Below are 7,394 nucleotides of genomic sequence, written 5' to 3'. Positions count from 1 at the left end.
GTGCACCTCCTAGGGTGGTTTTATTTATTTATTTATTTATTTATTTATGGTCTTGGACAAATCCTGGGATGATTTTTGGGTCCTTGTTGTACTAAATCTTGATTTAAGATCATCCACAAAAATGCTTGCATTGTCTGTAGAAGGACTGCCTTGTCTCGAGGACGCGTGAACAGACTCGTGCTCTTCCGGCACAGCCAGCCCCCTCCTCCTCCAGCCTTTAAAATGAGCATCCGTTTAAACGCCCAAACTCTGCCCAAGCTAGGGAAAAGATCGCTCAGAAGCACGTGGAAAGGCTCTGAGTCGCGGCTGTGCTCCCGCACGAGCAGTCTGGGCTGCGAAACGTGCTGCTCGCTGGCGTTTGTCCCGGGCTCTTGCTGCAGAGCTGCTGCTTGATGCAGCCGGGCTTTGCGCACCGTGGTTTGGCCGGACAGCTGGAGGGAGCAGCGCTGGCTGAAGCATGCGCCGAGCCCTGCGAGCTCGTCCATGGAGCCTGCTTTGAGTTTCTTGGAGTCTGGTGTCCAGCTGTCGCTCCTTGCTCCCCTTCCTCTGCTGAGGGAAGGGGCCCGTTAGATTCCCTGTTGGCTCCCTGCAAGCTCCCTTGGACCATCCGTGGGTGGCATCCTGGAAACGTGTACACAGAGGATGGGATGGTGGGACGCTCTGCCCTGCTGAGGCTCTGAGCGTGCAGTTTGGGCTCCTGCCCGCCTCAACAAAAGGCGCGGGAGCTTCGGCTCTGCGGAGACCCTAGTTTGCCAAAGCCAGGGTATTCCTGGATCGTGGTCCGGAGGCCCAGGGAAGGAAAGGGAACCTGCCTCGGAGCCCGTAGAGGTGCTCCCGAGGCGGGAGCAGTTGTTACACCACCCGCACCAGTCCTCGGGGCCGGGCCCCGCAGCAGAGATGGCTCCCCGTGCGCAGAGGGGAGCTCCTTTGGCTTCCGAGGTAGGAGAATTGCGGCAGGAGAGGGGTGGAAGGAGCAAACGGCTGTGCAGCAGGGCAGTGAAAAAGCTCTCCGAGAAAAGAAAACCCTCCCTGAAAAGAAAACCCTCCCTGAAAAGCTCTCCGAGACCCTGGCAGCTATTTTCTGGGGAGCAGGAAACAGGAATTTTCAGAGAGCTCTTGGGAAAGGGCGAAGGAGGCAGCAGAGGAGGAGGAAGGAGAGTCCTGATCGGGCGCTGCCAGCCTTAGCCGAATAAATCAGTGCACGATCCCAGCGCATATGTTCCAGAGTTGGCCCTAAATTAAAGGATTATGAGCCTGAGAAGTATTAACTGCCACTCTAATGCTGTGAATCCAGATAGAGATGGGTGCCCTGCATTGCCCATTGCTTATTAAGAAAGATTGAGGTGCAGAAAAATACTGAGGAAAATGAGCAAGGATAGCATGGTTAATGAGGAAAAAGACAATTAGCTTTTAATTGGAAAATGGAGCTCTTTCTTTCGCGTGCGGCTAACGCTGGCTTGGCTTGGGAACAGCCGAGGCAGGAACGGGGGTGGGAAGAGGTACGGCTCGGGAGCCGTCGGCTGCGGGAAGGCCTGCCGCAAACTTGCAGAAACCCCAGGTCTTGCTTTTTTCCTGTGATTGCGTCCCTGTATTTAGGCGATTGCCGCAGTTGTTTGAAGCCGGACAAAGAGAATGGATTGATTTCAGCAGGGACGAGAGGGGAATATCGGAGCTGGAGCGGCTCATGGGGTGATGGAAGTGCACGGGCTGCAAACGGGACTCCGCTTCCAACCAGGACAAGCTCTGGGGGGGAAAAAGAGAGGGGGGAGAAAAAAAAAAAAGGGAAGAAAACACAAATACCGGGGTAAGAAAACAGAGAGGACAGCTGCGGCAGGGCCAGGCGCGGGGAGAGCCGCTGTGCGCGCCTGGCTGCAGGGACCCGCCGGGGCCCGCCGGCCTGGGGCTCCCCCGCCTCGCTCTTGCTGCCTGCGGGGGTTTCGTCGCCTTTTCCTCTCGTTTCGGCAGCCGATTCCCCTAAAGCGCTGCGCAGACAGCCGCTTGGTTATAGGGGGCTTTTGAGCAAGGAGCCCGCCGGGAGAAACGTCCCCCCGCGCGGCTGCTGGCAAGCGCAGAGGGAGGCCAACGGCGAAGAGGACGCTTTTTTTGTCTTAGCCCGGGCGTTGCCTGTAATCGAGGGGAAAAGGTTTCCTGCGGATGGGAGGAGGACGGCGCTCTCCCCGCTCTCCGAGACCGCCCCGTCTCTGGGAGCCTAAGCTCCCTGCCGGCTCCCTAAATCGTAGGTCAGAGAGCGGGGGGCCGCGGAGGAGCCCAGGCGGGAGCAAAACCCCCGCGTGAGGGTCACCGCACCAACGCGGGAGCGGGGCGAACGCGAGGCGCCGCGGTGGAGCCGGGCTTGCTGCCGGCGGCAGCCGTCCCCGGCGGCGGGAGCTGGGCGCCATCGGCAGCCCGAGGCGCCTCTGCCCCGCTGGGCTCGTTGCCCTTCCGGCCGGCTTTCGTTAGGGCCGTTCCTCAAGCCTTAGCCCAGGGGCGGGCAGGAAGGCGGGCGGCCGGGGGTCTCTTAGACGCGCGCTGAGGATTGGCCGGGTTTAGCGCCCGGGTTTAGCGCGGGCTGGAGAGCGCTTGCGTTCGGAGCTGGCCGCAGCTGGGCAGGAGACTAACTGTGTCTTGGGAGCGGCCGTTTTGGGGTTTTCCCCCGCTCCCCGCTGCTGGAGCGAGGGGAGCGCAGCTCCGCATCTCGGCTAGCGCAGCATGACAGCGGGTTCAGACACGGCACGAGGTCAGGCAAGGCGTTCAGCTGCGGGAGCAGCGGGGTTCGCAGCGAGGAAATGAATGCTTCCGTTTGGAAAACGGTCGAGAGGAGACGTCTCGGGCAGCTGAAAACTCCCGGTAGGACAAGAGCCAGCAAAGCTGCCCCGGGGACCAGCTGGGCTTAGCTCGGGGGCGTTTCGCTGCGGGGCCGCCGGAAAGGCCTGCGCGCCGCTGGGTACCGGCTCAGCCCGGCCGCATCCGGCCCGGCAGAGCTGCTCCCCCGGGGTTTCCACTGGCACTGGTGAGGGTGCGACATCCCCAGTGTCCCACGGAATAAAAGCGCTGGCGAAAGGCAAATTTACCGAGGCCTCGTTTGCGTAGCGCGTGGTGGCCCTCCGTGTCCCCTCTCGGGATGCTGGGCCACGGCACGACCCCGACCCAAAAAAAAAGCTTGAAGACTTGCCCGGTCGGTGAGCCGCCGCGAAGGCGGGGAGGGAAACGGGCCGCCGCGCTGCGGTTTTACCGTCCCGCGTTGGCAAAGGTGTCGCCTCGGGGAGGGGGCCCGGGCGGCCGGCGCGGCCGTCCGGAGAGCGGCGCTGCGAAAACCCCTCTGTCCGGAGACGCCGTTGGGATAAAAACGCCCATATCAAATTCGAATCTGCAGCACTGCGAAAATAAAGCCTGTTATCTGTAATTGCGTGGCAGGTGACGGGCGCCGACGTCTGTGTTAGAGCTGCCCAAAAGGACCCGATAAGAGGAGGGGGAAAAAAAAAAGTAATGATTTTAGATTCAGTTCCACTGATGCACTCGTCTATTCCCGGCGTGAGTGTAAATTGGGTTTTGAATTAAGCCAAAACAGCCACAGTTAATGTCTAAATCTGCCGTTTCTCAGGCCGTGCAGAAGCAGACAAACACAAAATCAATATTTTCCCTAGCTGCTGCTAAGTTTTCTTTATGGATTAATTTCTACCTAATAATCCCTGCAGAAAGGGGTCTCCAGAGCCCCTTCCTGCCCGGAGCCGGCAGCGCCGTTCACGTCCCCGGGCTCGGCCGGGACGAGGCAGCCGCGAAGCCGAACCGGGGAGGGGGGGTCCCACCAGGGGTCTCGCCGGCGCGGCGGCCAAAGCTGCCGCCATCCTTCCGCCAGCTTTTAAGCACGAGGAAATAAATCCCTGCTCCTCGTACACAGCAGAAAGGTGTTAAAAGCTCGTTTTACCGGTCGGGACGTGGCCCTGGCGACGGGGACGCTGCCCAGGACTTGGAAGGGAGCAAAAGCGTCCTAGGGACCCGCTCTGCTTCCTTCTGCTGCCTGGGCTTTCCTTCGCTCGCAAAAAACTGCTCAAACTTTGGGGGAACGAAAACCATTCCTCCCCTGCAAGGAAGAAAATCATCTTTTCCCCTCTTTTTTTGGTGTTAGGCATCTCTTTTTTAATGCAGCCGTGACAAGCACTGAGCTGTGGAAATGAAGCCAGATTACTGTAGCAGATTTACAAGCCGGGCCCACGATGAGGCAGGAGATCGTTTCGTCTCTTACTAGTGCTTGTTCTGATCTGAACGCTTATTCTTGGCTGCTGCCGCTAAGTGGGAGTGTTGGCACGCAGCAGCGCGGGGCCGAGCGGGGCAGCCCGGCCCTGCAGCCAGCGGGTCCCCCTTCTCCCTCTTGCTGTTGCTTCTTCCTAGGCGGGCAGGAGGAAAATCTGGGAGGAACTTTCTGCGCTTAGAAACCTTTTGACTAGGTTGGTGCCCGCGGAAGGGCGCTCCCAGGTTGCTGACGCTGGCGTGTGTTTCCGGCTCCGCTTTCACGAGCAGCCGAGGCCAAGAGCCCCTTCCTTCCCCAGGCACTTTGGGGAAGCCCAGGTGCTTTCCATCCCTGGGAACGGGAGATGTCCCTGGCTGGCTGGAGGCAGCGGCTCTCCCCAGTCTCTGAAAGCCCATGGTGGTGGCGGGGGGGGAGACCTTCCTTAGCAAAGGAGTGCTGCTAGTCCAAAGGCCTGCAGGCAGGGGAGGGAGGCAAACAAATTTTCTGGGGAGTATCCATGAATGCTGGACGAGAAAAGGACCTGCAACGCGGTCTCCGGTGGCTCAGTGAACGTGAGCTTCTGCTTTTTATTCATGCCTCATGCCAATGCTTCATTTAAGTTTGTTGCGGTGAGGACAAACTCTCCAAACTGCGTATTTACCCCTCCTGCATCTAAGCTGTTCCCTAACTCTCTCAACCGAACACACGACTGACCTCTCCTTTTAATGACTTCTCCTTCTAGTGGTCGTGTCTTGCTGGCGGGATGGCTCTGAAGGCAGACGGGAAGGAGGAACCACAGCGACACCAGGGGAAGGCTCGCAGCCATTCCCAGTGCTTGGGCAAACGTGCCCTTGTCGGTGGGAGGCTTATTTTGTGTTAAAGGGGCAAGCGATCTGAAGTTCAGAGACTTGGCTTGGACAACGAATAAAAGTATGATCCTTCCCTTGCAACTGAATGAGTTTGACTACGTGGACCGAGAGAGCACTTGGAGCTGTGGGGAGGAGAGGTGCTAATGAAGAGCTGCATGCTGTCCATGAGGATGCAGGTCAGCTGAGGGATGTTTCACAACATGGTGAAACGCACCTTCCTGCTGTTGAAATGCGTGGATCAAGAGTAGAAGATGTCCTCCAAAATCTGTTGTGGAAGCGACCCCTCCTTGCCTGGAGAAGAGAGGAATAAATGGGTCTCACTCACTCATTCAAGAGCTGCAGTTCAGGATCTGTTTTTGGGTGCTTTGATATGGAGTTAAGTGATTTGTTATAGGCGTAAAGCAGGATAGTGTTCATTCCTTGTCCTTGATATTGATAAAAGATACCCATCTGCTGCTTTTGCCTCTGTTGATACGACTTAAAAGGCAACGTAATCAAACAGGCTAAGGATCCCCTGCCGAACACCCTCCGCGGACACAACTGGGCTGGCTACAATTCTCCACCTCTAAGAGACAGTGGTGTCGTTCACGTTTCGAGTGGGCTGAGCTGATGCTTACATAATGACTTACGTGCTTAAGCTGACCCGAAGGTTATTCACCTGCTCTATGAGATACGGTTGAAATGAGGCTGGGCTTAGGTAGCTCGGGTTAATTAAACCAGGATGTAATTCAGCCCTTTCCCCAGTTAAGACTCCAGTGCCTTTGCCTATGAAATGCAGATAACCCTGTTTTTTTGAATGTTCAACTCTTCCTTGAAAGGGTTTGGGGATCTACAAACGGCAAACACGCGTGTTTATGGCTTTCTTGAATCAGACTTGTGCTTTTTCTTTAAAAATATGCTCTGTTTTCAGTTTCTTTTTTCATTTCAAATGTCATCATTTTCTCTTCTTCTTCCAGGGCCACCCAGGGACTTTATTCACAGAATCGGAATGAGCTGCAAAAGGGATAAAGATCATTCGAGGGAACCTTGAAAGAATTGTCTGAGCTCTATGAAATGAAGATTAAAAATAAAATAGGTAGGTGAAGCGTAGAATCTGGCACGTATATCTCATAAATACTTGTCCATGAAACCGTGTGCTCTTCCTACCATGCGTTATGCCTTAAAATCCGTGAGGGAGGGAGCTGCTTTATCTGTCTTACAAATGGGTAAACGGGAGCACAGACTGAGGGTGGTAAAATACAGTAGGTTAGAAAATCTGCCAGCACGCTGTTAAACACTTTTCTGCTTCTTCCTCCCTGCATGGAAGCTGTAAAAATGTGCTCTGCTGTGGGTTATTTCAAAGTTGGCATGTGTTACCTGAAGGATATTGTTAAAATCCTCTACCCTTGCCCACATCTGAGCTTTGCAGTGCAGTCAGAGATAACCACAGTCTACTTCTTGGCTGGTCACGAGCTAAGCTGCTTGGACACAGTGTGTCTTGTTCCCACGTGGTGGTGACTGGTGGTGTGCTTGTGGCGGTGTCGGTGGGGTGGGGAGAGGTGGTCAGGGGAGTCCACGGGACAGGCCCAGTCTCGTCCCGTCCTGTGCCAGGGCAGCAGCTGGGGTGAAGCGAAGTGCGTGTGGGACCTGTGGCAGGGACAGAGATGATTCATTGGTCACATGAAGAGCAAAGCTGGAGGAGCAAAACTCCACAGAGACGGTTCAGTGCAAGTGAGCGGCTCACGTCATCTCCAAAGTTAACGGTGGCATAGACGTCAGCTTCTAATTCCTGGGGCAGGTGAGCCTTGGAGGAGGAGAAAAGAGTCTTAACCCTTTGCTGCCTTCAAACACAACCTTCTGGTGCTTTCGCTGTGAGCGTAAAGTGAAGGGCTGTGGTGATCACTGCTGCCCTGAGAGAAGAGGAAACCTCAACAGTGGCTGGGTTTCTGTGTCGGTCTGTGCCTGGGAGGCTGGTATTTATGGGTCTGACAGCTGCACCTGGCTCACTGATGGTCTGAGGATCCAGAGGGTTTTTTTACACTTTATTTTCTGAACAGGCTTGGCAGTGCTCTGGCTTACCTTCCCTTTCACGCAAGCACAGCCAACATGGTTATTTATGATGTACCTGGGAACCTGCGAGGTTATGCTCTAAGGACCTGGGTCTAATTGCTTCCAGCATTCACTGTATCTTGGCTGACATTTACAGCTCTAGTTTCTTCCCATCATATCAACAACATTCCTCTAAAATGCATTCTTCCAGGTTGGTATTTGCATGGTGAAACTCAAGCAGAACCCACCCCTCCCAGGTTTTTACATGT

The sequence above is a fragment of the Struthio camelus genome, chromosome 18 (assembly GCF_040807025.1).
Source record: "Struthio camelus isolate bStrCam1 chromosome 18, bStrCam1.hap1, whole genome shotgun sequence".
Lineage (NCBI taxonomy): Eukaryota > Metazoa > Chordata > Aves > Struthioniformes > Struthionidae > Struthio > Struthio camelus.
This window is presented reverse-complemented; position numbering follows the sequence as displayed.